An 18,737-nucleotide genomic window follows, 5' to 3' on the forward strand; every position below is an offset into this window, starting at 1 on the left:
CTACAATGTACCAGTTACTACTAAAAATACATTTGTAGTTGATGTCAAGCCACTTTTTTCTACTAATAATTAAAAAATAGGACCACAATTTGTGCTCTAAAGAATGTTATCCACAGGAACAGAAAACCAGACACCATATGTTCTCATTTGTAATTGGGAGCTGAACGATGAGAACACATGGACACATGCTGGGGAACAACACACACTGGGGCCTGTCGGGGGTGGGGGGTGTGAGGGAGAGGATCACAAAGAATAGCTAATAGATGCAGGCTTAATACCTAGGTGATGGGATGATATGTGCAGCAAACCACGATGGGACACATTTACCCATGAAACAAACCTGCACATCCTGCACACGTACCCCTGAACTTAAAAGTTGAAAGAAAATAAAAGAGAGTCATACAGATTGCACTCTTTTGTGTAAGGTTTCTTTTGCTTAGCATAATGCATTTGAGAGTCATCCAAATTGTTGCGTGTATCAGCAGTTGGTTCCTCTTTCTTGCTGAGCAGTATTTCATTGCAGATATGCCATAATTTGTTTATCCATTTCCTTGTTGATAGACATTGGGGTTGTCTCTAGTTTTTTATTCTTATGAATAAAGCTACAAACATTAATGTAAAAAAGAATACTGTCAGCAAATAGAGGAAATTCATCCTTCTACTATGACATCCTTCTACTATGACTATGGATCAGTAGACTGATCCATCCACAAAGATCAGTCTAGCAATCAGAACCAAGTTTAAAGTGTTCTAGTAATAAAAAAACAGTTCATAATTTACTCAATATTAGATGTTTAATAAAATGAGATGCAACAGGAGATCTAGGTCCCAGTATTGAGTGGGTGGGTGGGTAGGTGTGTAGGCTCCACAAAATTACACCTTTGGGGCTGCTAAGAATAGGGATTTGTGTCTAGTCAATGAGTGAATAAGACTTTTATTTTCTCTACAGACTACCCATATAAACATTCCTTGATCCACAGGGCTAGCCCCTGGCAGTCATGTTCAACTATATGACGTGGCCATCCTGGCTGCAGCTAATTAGACCAAAGATCAGCACAGAGTTGTAACTGGGCGAATCTAATTCTTTCACCAATAATTTGGAATTGGGCATGGAAAGCGTTGATTTAATTTTATGCACCTGTAACACGTAAGCCTCCGAGGTGCAAGGTCACCAAGTTCAACCAAAATAAGGAACAGAGAAAGTCAACCTATGAAAAAAATGGAGCAAATAAGTAGAAACGTAGAGACTGAAGAGGCAAAGATCTCTGACAATTTCTTGTTGAAACCCTTCCCTGAGACTTGGCTGAATTTCTCCTCTCCAGAAGAAACTCAGCATCCTCACAATACTTTTGTTTAAGCTATTTTGAGTTTGCTTCTGTTACTTGCAACAAAAACTCCTTAAAAACACATACACTGGGAAATAATATCCACAGAATTATCTTTGTTAACCCAGCCAACTCTCTGCCCCCTTAATGGCACTTTGCTTGTCTCAGCTTTACTTGAAGCTGTGAAGTTTGTATAAAGATTTAAACTTACGTTTATGAGTAGTATCTTCTAAATTGAGTTTTGCATCTAGTCTTGCTGACTCAGCAAGGTGTCTTTTAGCTTCCCAGTAGCTTTGGGTAAACTAGACACTAACACAGTGCATGAGCATGTAACAAATAGATTGATTTTTTTCTGTCAACAACATTTTAGCAGGAGATGAAACTTTTTCAAGGGAAACAAGGAGAATTCAAAAATACCTTCAGATAGCTACCTTCAGTTGAGTTTTTACAATACCTTAATTTTATCAATATAGGTATAAATGGGCTCAGGAATTGTTGAGAGTTAATAATGGGGGGAAATAATTGCTGAACTACTTAAACATCATCCAAAGCAGTGGTTCTTAAATGTTGGTGTGCACAACTCATCTAGGTTACTTGTTTAACATACTGACTTCAGGGCCCCACCTCCCAAGATTTTTATCTGTGAGTCTCAGGAGAGCCAAGGAATTAGCCTTTTAACAAGTACACCCAGGAGAGCTTGATGCACAGTTTACTATAAAATGATAGAAATAAAGAAAAACTAGCTTTTTCAAAAATGTCCACCCTAGTCCCTAGAGCAATATTGTTTTTTACATCACATGTCCATAGTAAAACACTCATAAGCACACTATCCCATAGAAGTAACTAACTTATATAGATGCATATTTTGTTGTATTTTGAGACAGGGTCTTGCTCTGTCACACAGGCTGGAGGACAGTGGTGCAATCATAATTACTGTAATCTCAAAGTTCTGGGCTCAAGCTATCCTCCTTTCTCAGACTCCCAAGTAGGTAAGACTACAGGCACACACCACCCTGACTAGCTAATTTTTATTTAAATTTTTTGTAGAAATGGGGGTCTCCTTGTGTTGCCCAGGCTGGTCTTGAACTCCCGTCCTTAAGCGATACTGTCACCTTGGCCCTCCAAATGCTAAGATTATAGGCGTGAGCCACTATGTCCAGCTAAACGTTTTTTAAAGTAAGAAAAAAAACTATCACTATATTGATGGCATTTATATTTCAAGGTCTCTAGGTATACCTCATGGCTAAGGACAGCAGGTGGTGTAGTCTAAGTTTTTTCAAAGTTAATTTAAATTTAGAAATATGTAATCTGTAGGGCAAACTGATGAAGTATATGCAAACTGCAAAATATTCATAGCAGAAAACAAGGAAATTGACTAGGGTGTTAATGATCAGCCCTCTAATTGCAGACCTCCGGCTCCCCACTCAGGAGACCTCAAGACCTGTACCTGAGAAGTGTCTGCCTGTCTGACAGAAACATAAGGATTCAATGTTTTTTTTTTTAACAATAAATCCATAAATGCCTAATTTTTAGATTCAAAAGTGAATAAATATAAATAGAAATTCTAACAGTTACTTTGCATCACAAGGCTTTTGCACACCCCTTCATTTTAAAGACTGTTGCTTCAGAGAACAAATAAAAGTTTGTCTAAGACTTCTATTAACTGGCTCTTTCAAGTATTAGGTTATAAAATATTATAGCCTGAAATTTTTTCTTTGTTGATTAATTGAGGAGTGGCACAGGGAAAACAATTCTTCCAATTTACAGAGTCTATGAAGGATTTAGCAATACCAACTGCCTATCCTAGAACTGTCTCTGAAGACAAATATTTATTACTTTAGTTTACAGCACACATCAAAACAATAAATGGACCCTATGGAAAAAGGTAAGAATTAAGGTATATTAAATACCCTTTTGGGAGGGTCTAGAATTTTCATCATCTCTTATTTTATAAGTTTTTAATTGTTGTGGGTACATAGTAGGTGTATGGGTTACATGACATATTTTGATACAGGCATACAATGCATAATAATCACATCAGGATAAATGGGGTATCCATTGCCTCAGCATTTACCTTTTGTGTTACAAACAATCCAATTATACACATTTAGTTATTTTTAAATGTACAATTAAATTATTTTTGACTATAGTCACCCTGTGGGTGCTAGCAAATACTAGGTCTTATTCATTCTTTCTATTTTTTGGTACCCATTAACTATTCCCATTTTCACCCCCCTCCCCAACCCACCCACTACCCTTCCAAGTCTCTGGTAATCATCATTCTATTCTCTATCTCCATCAGTTTGTGAACCCCAAAAATATGAGCCAGGTCTCAGTTAACTTAGAAAGTTTATATTGTCAAGGTTAAGGACATGCACCTGTGACACAGCCTCAGGAGGCCCTGATGACATGTGCCCAAGGTGGTCAGAGCACAGTTTGGTTATATACATTCTAGGAAGACATGAGACATCAACATATGCAAGATGAACACTGGTTAAGTTTGAAAACGTGGGACAACTCAAAGCAAAGGCAGGAAGACTCAAAGCCGGGAGGGGACTTCCAAATCATAGGTAGATAAGAAGTAAATGGTTGCATTCTTTTGAGTTTCTGATAACCCTCTACAAAGGAGGCAATCAGATATGTATTTATCTCAATGAGCAGAGGAGTGACTTTGAATGGGAAGCAGGTGGGCCCTAAGCAGTTCTCAGCTTGATCCTTCCCTTTAGCTTACCGATTTGGGGGACCCAAGATTTATTTTCCTTTCACAAGTTCAATTGTTTTGATTTTTGGCTCCCACAAATATGTGAGAACATGCAGTTTATCTTTCTGTGACTGGCTTATTTCACTTAACATAATGACCTCCAGTTCCATCCATGTTATTGCAAATGACAGCATCTCATTCTTTTTTATGGCTGAAAAGTACTACATTGTGTATTTGTACCACATTTTTTTATCCATTCATCTGTTGATGAAAACTTAGGTTGCTCATGAATCTTGGCTATTATGACTAATGCAGCAGCAAACATAGGCGTGCAGGTATCTCTTCAACATTCTGATTCCCTAGCAGTGGGATCGCAGGATCACATGGTAGGTCTATTTTAAATTTTTTGAGGAACCTCCAAGCTGTTCTCCATAGTAGTTGCACTCATTTACATTCCCACCAACAGTGTATAAGGGTTCACTTTTCACCATATCCTTACCAGTATTTGTTATTGCCTGTCTTTTGGATGAAAGCCTTTTTTTTTTCTTTTTGAGACAGAGTTTCACTCTTGTTGTCCAGGCTAGAGTGCAATGGCATGATTTTGGTTCACTGCAACCTCTGCCTCCTGGGTTTAAGTGATTCTGCTGCCTTAGCCTCCCAAGTAGCTGGGACTACAAGCATGTGCTATTACACCGGCTAATTTTTTTTTTTTTTTTTAGTAGACACGGGGTTTCATCATGTTGGGCAGGCTGGTCTCAAACTCCTGTCCTCAGGTGATCCCCTGCCTCGGCCTCCTACAGTGCTGGATTACAGGCATGAGCCACCGTGCCCAGCTGATAAAAGTCATCTTAACTAGGGTGAGATAATATCTCATTGTTGTTTTGATTTGCATTTATCTGACGATCAGTGATGTTCAGCACCTTTTCATATGCCTGTTTGCCATTTGTACATCTTCTTTTGAAAAATGTCTATTCAGATCTTTTGCCCCTCTTCTAATTATTAGATTTTTTTCCCATAGATTTTTTTTTTTTTAGGTTTCTTATATATTCTGCTTATTAATCTTTGGTAGATGAATAGTTTGCAAATATTTTTTCCTATTCTGTGGGTTATCTGTTCACTTTGTTGATTGTTTACTTTGCTATGCAGAAGTCTTTAACTTGATGTAATCCCATTTGTCCAATTTTGCTTTGATTGCCTCTGCTTGTGGGGTATTACTCAAAAAATCTTTGCCCACTCCAATGTCCTACAGAGTTTCTTCAATGTTTTCTTGGGGTAGCTTTATAGTGTGAGGTAGGGGTGTAGTCTCATTCTTCTGAATACGTATATCATTTTCCTACTACTATTTATTGAAGAGATTGTTCTTTATTCCAATGTATGTTCTTGGCAATTTTGTTGAAAATGAGTTCACTGGAGATGTATGGGTTTGTTTCTGGTTCTCTATTCTGTTCTACTGGTCTATGTGTCTGTTTTTATGCCAGTACCATGCTGTTTTGGTTAATTATAGCTCTGTAGTATGATTTGAAGTCAGGTAATGTGATTCCTCCAGTTTTGTTCTTTTTGCTCAGGTCAGGATAACTTTGGCTATTGTGGGTTTTTTGTGGTTCCATACACATTTTAAGATTTTTTTTTTCTGTTTCTGTGAAGAATGTCATAGGTATTTTGATTGGAACTGCATTACATCCATAGGTTGCTTTGGGTAGTGGGAATATTTTAACAATATTTAGTCTTCCAATCCATGAAAATGGAGTATTTTTCCTTTTGTGTGTGTGTGTGTCCTCTTCAATTTCTTTCAGCAATGTTTTATGGTTTTTCTTGTGGAGATATTTCACTTATTTGCTAAATTCCTAGGAATTTAATTTTCCTTGAGCTATTGTAAATGGGCTTAATTTCTTGATTCCTTTTCAGATTGTTTGCTTTTGGCATACAGAAATGCTACTAATTTTTTATGTTTTGGATCCTGCAACTTTACTGAATTTATCAGTTTTACTAGTTTTTTGTAGGAGTCTTTAGGTTTTTCCAAATATAAGATCATATCTGCAAACAAAGGTAATCTGCCTTCTTAATTTCCAATTTGGATGTCCTTTCTTTCTTTCTTTTGTCTGATTGCTCTAGCTAGTGCTTTCAGTACTATGCTGAACAGCAGTGATGACAATGGGCATCCTTGTCATGTTCTAGGTCTCAGAGTAAAGCCTTTTTTTCAGTTTTTCCCCATTCACTATGATACTAGCTGTGAGTCTGCGGTATATGGATTTTATTATGTTGAGCTATGTTCCTTCTATACTCAACTTTTTGAGAGTGTTTCTTATAAAGGAATGTTGAATTTTTTCAAATGATTTTTCAGCATCAATTAAAATGTTCATATAGTTTTTGTCTTTCATTCTGTTGATATAATGTATCACACTGAATTTGGTTTATTACTGGTGTGTCCTTTCTATGTCAATTTTGCTGTGGTTTTAATCATAAAGGGATGCTGGATTTTGTCAAATGCTTTTTCTGCATCTATTGAGGTAATCGTATGATTTTTAATTCTGTTTATGTGAATGTAACACATTTATTGACTTGTGTATCTTAAATCATCCCTGCATCCCTAGTATAAAACTCACTTGCTTATGGTGTATTATCTTTTTAATATGTTGTTGGAACTGGTTAGCTAGTATTTTGTTGAGGATTTTGCATCTATGTTCATCAGGGATATTGGTCTGTAGCTTTCTTTTTTCACTATGTCCTTTCCTGGTTTTGGTATCAGGGTGATACTGGCTTCACAGAATAATTTAGAAAGGGGCCAGATGCCATGGTGCATGCCTGTAGTCCCAGCAATTTGGGAGGTCAAGGTGGGTGGATTGCTTGAGCTCAGGAGTTTGAGACAAGCCTGGACAACACAGTGAAACCCTACCTCTACCAAAAATACAAAAAAACTAGCCAGGTATGGAGGCGTGTGCCTGTGGTCCCAGATACTTGGGTGGCTGAGGGAGGAGGATTGCTTGAGCCTGGGAGGCAGAAGTTGCAGTGAGCCGAGACTGTACCGCTGCAATCCAGACTGGGCAACAGAGTGAGACCCTGTCCCCCCAACCCCCCCCCAAAAAAAAGAAGGGAAGGGAAAGGAAGGGAAAAGAAAGAATGATTTAGGGAGAATTTCCCCTTCTTTATCTTTTGGAATAGTTTAAGATTGGTACCAATTCTTCTTTGAATGTCTGATAGAATTCAGTTGTGACTCCATCTGGTCCTGGACTTTTTTTCATTGGTAAATTTTTTATTACTGTTTCAATCTTGCTACTTGTTATTGGTCTGTCAGAGTTTCTATTTCTTCCTGATTTAATCTAGGAGGATTGTATATATCTAGGGATTTATTCATTTTCTAGTGTGTGCAAATAAAGGTGTTCAGAGTAGCCGTGGATAATCTTTTGTATTTCTGTTATATCAGTTGCAGTATCATCCATTTTGTTTCTAATTGAGCTTATATGGATCTCTCTTCTTGGTTACTCTCGCTAATGGTCCATATATTTTTTAATATTTTGAAAGAAGCGGCTTTCTGTTTAATATATCTTTTGTAATTTTTGTTTCACTTTCATTTTATTCTGATTTGATCTTTGTTATTTCTTTTCTTCTGCTGAGTTTGGATTTTTTTTGTTCTTATTTCTCTAGCTCCTTGAGTTTTGACCTTAGATTGTTTATTTGTGGTTTTTCAGACTTTCTGATGTAGGCATATAATGCTATGAACTTTTCTCTTAGCACTGCTTTTGCTGTATCCCAGAGGTTTTGATAAGTTGTGTCACTATTATCATTGAGTTCAAAAACTGTTTTAATTTTCTTCTTGATTTCATTGTTGGCCCAAGGGTCATTCAGGAGCAGATTATCTAATTTCCATGTATTGGTATAGTTTTGAGGGTTCCTTTTGGAATTAATTTATAATTTTATTCCACTGTGGTTTGAGAGAGCACATGATATAATTTTGCTTTTCTTAAATTTATTGAGACTTGTTTTGTGGCCTATCATATGGTCTATCTTGGAGAATGTTCCATGTGCCGATGAAAAGAATGTGTATTCTGTAGTTGTTGGGTAGAATGTTCTGTAAATATCTATTAAGTCCATTTGTTCCAGGGTATAGTTTAAGTATATTGGAATTTCTGTCTTGATGACCTGTCTAGTGTCATCAGTAGAGTATTAAAATCCCCCAGTATTATTGTGTTGCCATCTATCTCATTTCTTAGGTCTAATAACTGTCTTATAAATTTGTGAGATCTACTGTTAAGTGCATATATATTTAGAATTGTGATAGTTTCCTATTAGATTGATCCTTTTATCATTACATAATGCTCTCTTTGTCTTTTTTAACTGTTGTTGCTTTTGGTATAAGAATAGCTACTCCTGCTTGCTTTTGGCATTCATTTGCATGGAATATCTTTTTCTACCCCTTTACCTTAACTTTATGTGAGTCTTTATGTGTTAGCTGAGTCTACTGAAGATAGCAGATAATTGGTTGGTGTGTTCTTATCCATTCTTACATTCTGTATCTTTTAAATGGAGCACTTAGACCATTGATATTTAATGTTAGCATTGAGATGTGAGGTACTGTTTTATTCATCATGCTAGTTGTTGCCTGAATACATTTTTTCATTGTGTTATTGTTTCATAGGCCCTGTGACATTTATGCTTTAAGGAGATTCTATTTTGGTGTATTTTTGAGGTTTTGTTTCAAGATTTAGAGCTCTTTTTAGCAGTTCTTGTAGTTTTGGCTTAATAGTGGAAAATTCTCTCAGCATTTGCCTGAAAAAGACTTTTATCTTCATTTATGAAGCTGTTTTGCTAGATACAAAATTCTTGCTGGAATTATTTTGTTTGAGGAGGCAAAAGATAGGACCCCAATCTTTTCTGTCTTGTAGAGTTTCTGCTAAGAAACTAGCTGTTAGGGATAGGTTTTCCTTTATAGCTTACCTGATGCTTTTGCCTTATAGTTCTTAAGATTCTTTCCTTCTTGACTTTAGATAATCTGATGACTGTGTGCCTAGGTGATGATGATCTTTTTGTGATAAATTTCTCAGGTGTTCTTTGAGCTTCTTGTATTTGGATGTCTAGATCTCTAGTGAGGCCATGAAAGTTTTCCTTGATTATTTCCTCAAATACATTTTTCAAACTTTTGGATTTCCCTTCTTTCACAGGAACACCAATTATTCTTAGGTTTTGGCATTTAACATAATCCCAAATTTCTTAGAGGCTTTGTTCATTTTTTAAAATTTATTTTTCTTTGTCTTTGTCTGATTGAGTTAATTGGAAAGTCTTACCTTTGAGCTCTGAAGCCCTTTCTTCTACTTGTTCTAGTCTATTGTTGACACTTTCCAGTGAACTTTGTATTTCTCTAAGTGTGTCTTTCATTTCCAGAAGTGTGATTGTGTTTCCTTCCTAATATCTACTTCTCTGGAGAATTTTTCATTCATATCCTGTTTTTTTTTTTTTTTCCATTAAGTTTCTTTTCACCTTTCTCTGGTACTTCCTTCAGTAGCTTAACCTAAATTATTTATGTAGCAATTAAGAGACTTCTTCTTGGTTTGGATCCATTGCTGGGGAGTTAGTGTAGTGTGGCCTTTTGGGAGTGATATAGAACTTTGTTTTGTCATATTACTAGAATTGTTTCTCTGATTCCTTCTCATTTGGGTAGACTATTTTAGTGGAAAAATGTGGAACTCAAAGGCTGCTGTTCAGAGTCTTTCATCCCACACAGTGATCCTTTGATAAGCCCTGGGATGGGGCTTCCTGGGAGCCTGACTGCAGGGATAGTTATTGCTCTTCTAGGTCTAGCCACCCAGCAGGGCTATCAGACTCTGGGCTGGTGCTGGGGAAAGTCTGTAAAGAGTCCTGTGATGCAACTTGTTATTGGTTTGTTCAGGTTTTGGATTTCTTCATGGCTCAATATTGGTAGGTTATATGTGTTTAAGAATTTATCTATTTCTTCCAGGTTTTCTACGTTGTTGACATAAAGTTGTTCATAGTAGCCACAAATAAACTTCTGAATTTTTGCAGTATCAGTTGTAATGTCTCCTTTTTAATCTCTGATTTTCTTTATTTGGGTCTTGTTTTTTCTTAGACTGGCTAAAGGTTTGTCAATTTTGTGTTTTCAAACAACAAATTTTAGTTTTGCTGATCCTTTGTACTGTGTTTTTCAATTTTATTTCTGCTCTGATTTTTATTTCTTGTCTTCTACCAATTTTGGGTTTGATGGCTTTTGCTTTTCTAGTTCCTTAAGATGCACTGTTAGGTTAAAGTTGTTCTTCTTTTTTGATGTAGGCACGTACAGCTATCAAGTTCCCTCTTAGTACTAGTTTTGCAGTATCCCACAGGTTCTGGTATGTTGTGTTACACTGTCATTTGTTACAAGAAATTTTTCAGTTAATTTCCTCATTGACCCATTGGTCATTCAGCAGCATAGTGTTTAATTTCCATGTGTTTGTATAGTTTTCAAAATTCCTCGTTATTGATTTCTAGTTTTATTCCATTGTGGTCAGAGAAGATGCTTGATACTATTTCATTTTTTAAAAATGTTTTAAGACTTGTTTTGTTACCTAACATATAGTCTATTCTTGAGAATAATCCATGTGCTGAGGAAAAGAATGTGTATATAAATGTTATACCCCTTTTCTGAGTTGACCTTTATCATTATATAGTGATCTTTTTGTCTCTCCTTATAGTTTTTGTCTTGAAATCTATTTTATCTGATGTAGTTATAGCTAGTCCTGCTCTTTTTTGGTTTCCATTGGCATGGAATATCTTTTTCCATCTTTTTGTTTTCAGTTTATATGTACCTTTATAGATGAACTGTGTTTCTTATAGGCAATAGATCTTTGGGTCTTATCTTTTTATCCATTTAACCAATCTATGTCTTTTGATTACAGAGTTTAGTCCATTTGCCTGTAATGTTGTTACTGATAAGTAAGGTCTTACTCCCGCCATTTTGTTACTTGCTTCCTGGTTGTTTTGTGGTCTTCTCTTCCTTCTCACCTTCCTTCCTGTCTTCCTTTCAGTGAAGGTGATTCTCTCTAGTGGTATGATTTAATTTCTTGCTTTTTATTATTTATGTATCTATTACAGGTTTTTTGATTTGAAGTTATCATGAGGCTTGCAAATACTATCTTATAACCCATTACATTTAGCTAACAGCAATTTAACACTGTTTACATAAACTAATAAAAAACTCCACACCTTCGCTTTGTCTCCTCACTTTTTAAGTTTTTGTTTGGAGAGAGATCCAAGATGGCCGATTACTAGCAGCTCAGGATTGTAGCTCCCAGTGAAAGCAACGAGAATGAGAGGACGCCACACTTTCAGAAGAATTTCTGTTGCTCACGGACCAGGAGATTCCCAGTAGAGGAGCCCCACAGGTCGCCAGTGCGACTCTTGTGGCTGGCACGGCGGTTTTGCTGGCGCCTTGGCATGGCGGTTCTCGGTGCAGAGTAAACGGGACTGGGTCCCCTTTTGGTCGACGTTTGGAGCTCTGGGAAGGAAGAGTCGCCCATTCAGCTGATTGAAAAAGGGACTCAAGAGGGAAGCCAGACCAGAGATTCCCGGGCAGAAAAGCACCATGAATCTTAATGCTGCTGTTTTAGCTGGCGCAGTGGGTTGCTCAGATTCCGGCACTGGGAATCAACAAGTTTGACATCCACTCAGAGACCTAATTTGAAAGTTGGTAATTACAAAGATGAGAGGTGGATAAATTTACAATGATGGGAAGAAACCAGCGTAAAAAGGCTGAGAATACCCAAAATCAGAATGCCTCTCCCTCTACAGGGGATCACAGTTCCTCATGATTAGGGGAACAAGGCCTGATGGAGAACGAGTGCATTCCATTAACAGAATTAGGTTTCAGAAGGTGGATAATAAGAAACTTCTCTGAGTTAAAAGAACATATTCTAGCCCAATGTAATGAAACTAAGAACCTTGAAAAAAGGTTTGACAAAATCCTAATGAGAATAGATAATTTAGAGAGGAATATAAGTGAATTAATGGAACTGAAGAATACAACATGAGAACTCCGCGAAGTATGCACAGGTTTTAACAGTCGAATTGATCAAGCAGAAGAAAGGATATCAGAGGTCGAAGACCAACTTAATGAAATGAAACAAGAAGACAAGATTAGAGAGGAAAGAGTAAAAAGGAATGAGCAAAGTCTCCAAGAAATATAGGACTATGTGAAAAGACTTAATTTACTTTTGATAGGTGTACCTGAATGTCATGAAGAGAATGAATCCAAGCTGGAAAATATTCTTCAGGAAATTATTCAGGAAAACTTTCCTAACCTAGTAAGGCAGGACAATACTCAACTCCAGGTAATACAGAGAACATCACAAAGATATTCCTCAAGTAGAACAACCCCAAGACACATAATCGTTAGATTCACCAGGGTTGAAATAAAGGAGAAAATTCTAAGGGCAGCTAGAGAGAAAGGTCAGGTTACCCATAAAGGGAAGCCTATCAGACTCACAGCAGATCTCTCAGCAGAAATCCTACAAACTAGAAGACAGTGGGGGTCAATATTCGATATCCTCAAAGAAAAGAATTTTCAACCCAGAATCTCATATCCAGCCAAACTAAGCTTCATAAATGAAGGAAAAATAAAATTTTTCACGAACAAGCAAGCACTCAGAGATTTCATCACCACCAGGCCTGCTTTACAAGAGCTTCTGAAAGAAGCATTACACACAGAAAGGAACAATCAGTATCAGTCATCCCAAAAACTTACCAAAAGGTAAAGAGTATCTCCGTAATTAATAATCTATATCAACTAATGGGCAAAATAGCCAGATAGCATTAAATGACAATATTAAACTCACAAATATCAATATTAATCCTAAATTTAAATGGATTAAATGCCCCAATCAAAGACACAGACAAGCAAATTGAATAAAAAGTCAAAACTCATCAGTATGCTGTATCCAGATCCATCTCATAAGCAAGGACACACAAAGACTCAAAACAAAGGATTGGAGGAAGACTCACCAATCAAATGGAGAGAAAAAAAAAAAAAAAACAGGAGTTGTAACTTTTGGATCTGGACAAAATAGACTTTAATAGTAACAAAGACTAAAAGAAACAAAGACAGACATTACATAATGGTAAAAGGATCAATGCAACAACAGGAGTCAATGATCATAAATATATATGCACCCAATATAGGAGCACCCAGATACATAAGACAAGTTCTTAATGACTTATAAAGAGACTTGGACTCCCGCACAATAATAGCAGGAGACTTTGACACCACATTGTTAATATTCAATGGATCAACGAGATAGAAAATTGACAGGGACATCTATGATTAGAACTCAGACCTGGAACAAGTAAACTCAGTGAATATTTATAAAATTATTCACCCCAGGTCCACAGAACATACATTTTTCTCAGTATCACATTACACCTATTTTGAAAGTGACCACATAATTGGAAGTAAATCACTCTTCAGCATTAGCATAGCATTTCACAGACTTAAATGAAATATTGGTTGGCTGTTTGTTATTTTCTTCCCTTATTCCTTCCTGTCTCCACTGTTAAGCACAATTATCGGCATAAAAGAGGTTTTTAATACCTATATTTAGATTGCATTCCAGCCGGGGCAATAGAGCAAGACTCCTGTTCTCTCTCCCCCTTTCTCTTGCTCTTTTTTTCTTTCATTAAAAAAAAAAAAAGTTGGAATAATTATAAAGGAGAGCAGTTTAAGTTTGAAATTGTCATGTAAAATTAACTTGTGATTAAAATTTAAATTAAAAAAAGTTTTTGTTTTTTCTATTTATATTTTATTATATTTTCTATGCCTTGAAAGTTCTTGTTGTTATTTTTTATTGGATCCTCTTTTAGTCTTTTTACCTAAGAGAAGTTTATACACCAGAATCACAGTGTTATAATATTCCGGGTTCTTCTCTGTGCTAACTACTATCAGTGAGTTCTGTACCTTCAGATGATTTCTTACTGCTCATTAACATTCTTTTTTTTTTTTTTTTTTTTTTTGAGACTGAGTTTCTCTCTGTCACCCAGGCTGGAGTACAGTGGCATGATTTTGGCTCACTGCAACCTATGCCTCCCAGATTCAAGTGAATCTCATGCCTCAGACTACTGAGTATCTGAGATTACAGGTGTGTGCCACCATGCCCAGCTAACTTTTATATTTTTAGTAGAGACACTCTTTCACCATATTGGCCAAGCTGGTCTTGAACTCCTGACCTCAAGTGATCCTCCCACCTTGGCCTCCCAAAGTGCTGGGATTACAGGCGAACATCCTTCTATTTCTTTTTTTAATTTTTTAATTTTTTGAGATGAAGTCTCTCTCTGTTGCCCAGGCTGGAGTGGTGTAATGGTGTGATCTCGACTCACTGCAACTTCTGCCTGCTGGGTTCAAGGGATTCTCCTGCCTCAGCCTCCTGAGTAACTGGGTCTACAGGCATGTGCCACCACACCTGGTTAATTTTTGTATTTTTGGTAGAGATGGGATTTCACCACATTGGTCAGGTTGGTCTTGAACTCCAGACCTCAAGTGATCCACCCACCTCGGCCTCCCAGAGTGCTGGGATTGCAGGTGTGAGCCACCATGGCTGGCCCATCTTTTTATTTCTGACTGGAGAATTCCCTTTAGAATGTTTTTGTAGGACAGGTCTGGTAGTGATGAAATCCCTCAGACTTTGTCTGGGAATATCTTTATTTCTCCTTCACGTGTGAAGGATATTTTCACTGGATATAGTATTCTAGGGTAAAAGATTTTTTCCTTCAGCTCTTTAAATATGTCATGATACTCTCTCCGGGCCGGTAAGCTTTCCACTGAAACATCTGCTACCAGATGTATTGGAGTTCCACTGTATGCTATTCATTTCATTTCTCTTGCTGCTTTTAAGTTAATTTAAGTTTTAAGTAATTTCTCTTGCTGCTTTTCTTTATCCTTGGCTTTTGGGAGTTTGACTACTAAGTGCCTTGAGGTAGTTTTCTTTAGATTAAATCTGTCTGGTGTTCTATAACATTCTTGTACTTGGACATGGATATCTTTCTCTAGACTTGGGAAGTTTTCTGTTATTATCCCTTTGAATAAACTTTCTACCCCTCTCTTTCTCTACCTCCCCTTCAAGGCCAATAACTTAGATTTGTTCTTTTAAGGCTATTTTCTAGATCTTGTAGGTGTGCTACATTCTTTTTACGCTTTTTTTCTTTTGTCTCCACTATCTCTTTTGAAATAGCCCGTATTCAAGCTCACTAATTCATTCTTCTGCTTGATCATTTCTAGTATTAAAAGCCTCTGATGCATTCTTCAGGATGCAAATTGCATTTTTCAACTCCAGAATTTTCTGCTTGATTCTTTTTAATTATCTCAATTTCATCATTAAATTTATCTGACAGAATTCTGAATTCTTTCTCTGTGTGATCTTTATTTGCATTTCCTCAAAATGCTATTTTGAATTCTCTTTCTGAAAGGTTACACAGCCCTGTTTCTCTAGGATTGGTCCCTGGTACCTTATTTAGTTCATTTAGCGAAGTCGTGTTTTCCAGGATGGGCTTGATCCTTATGGATGTTTGTCAGTGTCTGGGCATTAAAGAATTAGTTATTTATTGTTGTCTTTGCAGGCTGGGTTGTTTGCACCCATTCTTGTGAAGGCTTTTCAGATATTTGAAAGGGCTTGGATGTTGTAATCTAAGCTATATCTGCATTGGGGGGCACCCCAAGCCCAGTAATGCTATGGTTCCTGCAGAATCACAGAAATACCACCTTGGTAGTCTGGATTAGACCCAGAAGAACTCTCTGGACTACCAGGCAGACTTACCTTACTTTTTCCCAGAGTTTTATTTTCTCCCTCTCTTCTTCTCTCTCTCTCTCTCTCTCTCCCTCCCTCCCCCGACTCTGTTCTGAGCTGCTTGAAGCTGGAGAAGGGGTGACACTAGCACCCCAGTGGCCACAACCCACTGGGATTGTGCTGGGTCAGATCTGAAGCCAGCAAAGCACTGGGGCGTGGCCAAGGCCTGCAGTAACTACTACCTGGCTATTGCCTATGTTTGCTCAAGGTCCTAGGGCTCTACGATTAGCAGTAGGTGAAGCCAGCCAAGCTTGCATCCTTCCCTTCAGGGAAACAAGTTCCCTCAGGCCCCAGGTGGGTCCAGAGATCTTTTCCCTGAGCCAGGGACTGAAGTAAAAAACCCTAGAAATCTACCTGGAGTTACACTGTTCTGTAGCTGTGCTGGCACTCAAACCACAAAATGCAGTCCCTCTCACTCTTCCCTCTCCTTTCTACAGGCAGAGGAGCCTCAGTCTGTGGCTACCACCACCAGTCCCACAGGAAGTATTACCAGGTTACTACCAGTGTTCACCTATGGCCAAAGGTCTCTTCCTTCAGCTTGCAGTGAATGCTGACAGGCCTGAGGCTAATACTTCAGCAAAGTGGGCTCTCCTCTGCCTGCTGGTTTCAAGCAATTCTCCTGCCTCTGGCTTAAGGCAGGTCCAGAAATATCATCCAAGAGTCAAGTCCTGGAATTGGGGACCCTAAAAGCCCACTTGGTGCTCTACCCTGCTGTGGCCAACCTGGTACTTAAAGTACAAGACAAAGTCCCGTTTACTTTTCCCTCTGCTTTTCTCAGAAGGAGTCTCTCACCAGAGCCACCACACCTGGAAATGTGGTTGATCTCACCTGAAACTGGCATGTGTTACAGAGTTTCACTCAAGGTCCACAGCATTTTACCTGGGTATTGCTGCTGGTTATTCAGGGCCCAAGGGCTTAGTTTGCAGGTGATGGGTCCTGCCAGGACTGGGTCCTTCCCTTCAAGGCAGTGGGTTCTCTCTTGGTCCTGTGTGGTCTAGAAATGTCATCCCAGAGCTATGGCCTGAAAAAAAGGTTTAATTACTCTGACTGGTGCCCTATCCTACTGTAGCTGACCTGGTATCCAAGATGTAAGACAGGCTCTTCTTTATCCTTCCCTCTCCTCTTCTTAAGTGGAAGGAAGGGGGGTATCTTTTGGAGCCACAAAATGTGCAGCCTGTAATTGGGGAAACTGGTGGAAGCACTCTCTTAGCTGCCCTGGCTGCTGTCTCAGTAGGTCATGTGTCCCCAAAACTCCAATGGCTCTGAGCCCAGCCCTGTACTAGGATTTGCTAAAAGTTGCAGTCCTTGTGACCAAGACTGCTTTTTAAGTTTATACAGGGCCTCAGAGTACTTTAATCATGGTAGTGAGGCTTGCCAGAACTCAAATTCTGACTGCTGGGATGGGTTATTCCCCTCTGGCTAGTGCTGGTTTATACACTTCTTCCGTGGGTGGGCTTCAGCTGAGGGCAGCCTGGTTTTGCTTTCCACTGTCACAAGGAAGCACTCAGTTCAATGTAAAGTCCTATAATCTCTAAGCTCTCTCCCTCCCAAGATTCTCTCTCCATACCATGTGGCCACTGACCAGGGATGGGGGAGAGATGCATCTGCAGTTCAAGACAGTCTTTCCTACCCTCTTCAGTGATCTTTTAGTGACATGAAGTTAAAACCAGTGAGTGCTCATCTGATTTTTGGTTCTTTATAACTGTGCTCTTTGTGTAGATAGTCATTAAGTTTGCGTTCCTAAGGGGTGGAGGGGGGATGACTGGTAGAGCCTCGTATTTGGCCATTTGCTCCACCCTTTAAATACCCTTCTTAGGAAGGCAAATTGACGCAGAATGACGCAGTAAATTCAGTAATGATCCTCTTCATACTGCCTGAGTTTAAAGAGGACAGTTCTTTTCTAAGGAGGGGAGTAAAATCTATTAGAAAGCATGGCTTGAGTTTTTGTCAACCTCATGGACTATTCTCACAATAAAAACTGTAAAAATAAATTAAAGGGAGAAGTTACAAAGTTAAAATCATGTAAAAATCAACATTTATTGCATACCTACTATATGCCAACTTTAGGACTAGGGATATACCAGTGGAAAAACAAAAATTTCTGCCATGTGGCTCTTACATTGTTGTGGAAGGGCATGGACATAGATGAAGATATATATCCATATAGATATACATCTATTTCTAACATGTATATGTATGATAGGTAAATAAAAGCATAGGTGTGTGTTGTAGGACTGCCATGGTGATAAGTACAACTGGAGAAATAACAAGGGAGGATAGTCAATGAGTATGAGGAAGGGAGTGTGACCATATAGTAGGCTATAAGGGACTGAATCATGTAGATAACTGCGAGATGCGCATGCCAAGCAGGTTTGGATCTGTGTTCCCATCCAAATCTCAAGTTGAAATGTCATCTCCAATGTTGGAGGAGGCCTAATGGGATATGATTGGATTATGGGAATGGATTTCTCATGAATAGGTTAGTACCATCCCCTTGGTACTGCCCTCACAATAGTAAGTGAATTCTTATGAGATTTGGTTGTTTAGAAGTGTGTAGCACCCTCCCTCTCTGCCCACCACTCTCTCATTCTTGCTTTTGCCATGTAACTCATTCCATGAAGTATAAGCTCCTGCTTGGCCTTCCACCATGATTACAAGCTTCCAGAGGCCTACCCAGAAGCAGATACCACTATGCTTCATGTACAGCCTGCAAAACCATGACCAAGTAAACCTCTTTATAAATTACCCAGTCTCAGGTGTTTCTTTACAGCAATATAAGAACACTCTAGTACAGCAGGAGTAACAGCATATGTGAAGGACTAAAGTGAGGAGAACCAGAACTGTCTGAGAAACAATGTTGCTCCTGGATTGACAATGAGCAGAGGAGGAGATAGG

At 38.3% G+C, this 18,737-nt stretch overlaps 1 long non-coding RNA gene across 1 annotated transcript in view; it reads right to left on the minus strand.

Moving 5' to 3' along the window:
• The window catches only part of LOC135268335 (uncharacterized), a 105,299-nt gene that overhangs the window by 77,776 nt on the left and 8,786 nt on the right, over window positions 1–18,737 (minus strand). The gene's annotated exons all lie outside the window — the stretch shown is intronic.

This window comes from Aotus nancymaae, unplaced genomic scaffold (assembly GCF_030222135.1).
Source record: "Aotus nancymaae isolate 86718 unplaced genomic scaffold, 86718_ANA_hifiasm-v0.15.2.pri h1tg000040l, whole genome shotgun sequence".
Lineage (NCBI taxonomy): Eukaryota > Metazoa > Chordata > Mammalia > Primates > Aotidae > Aotus > Aotus nancymaae.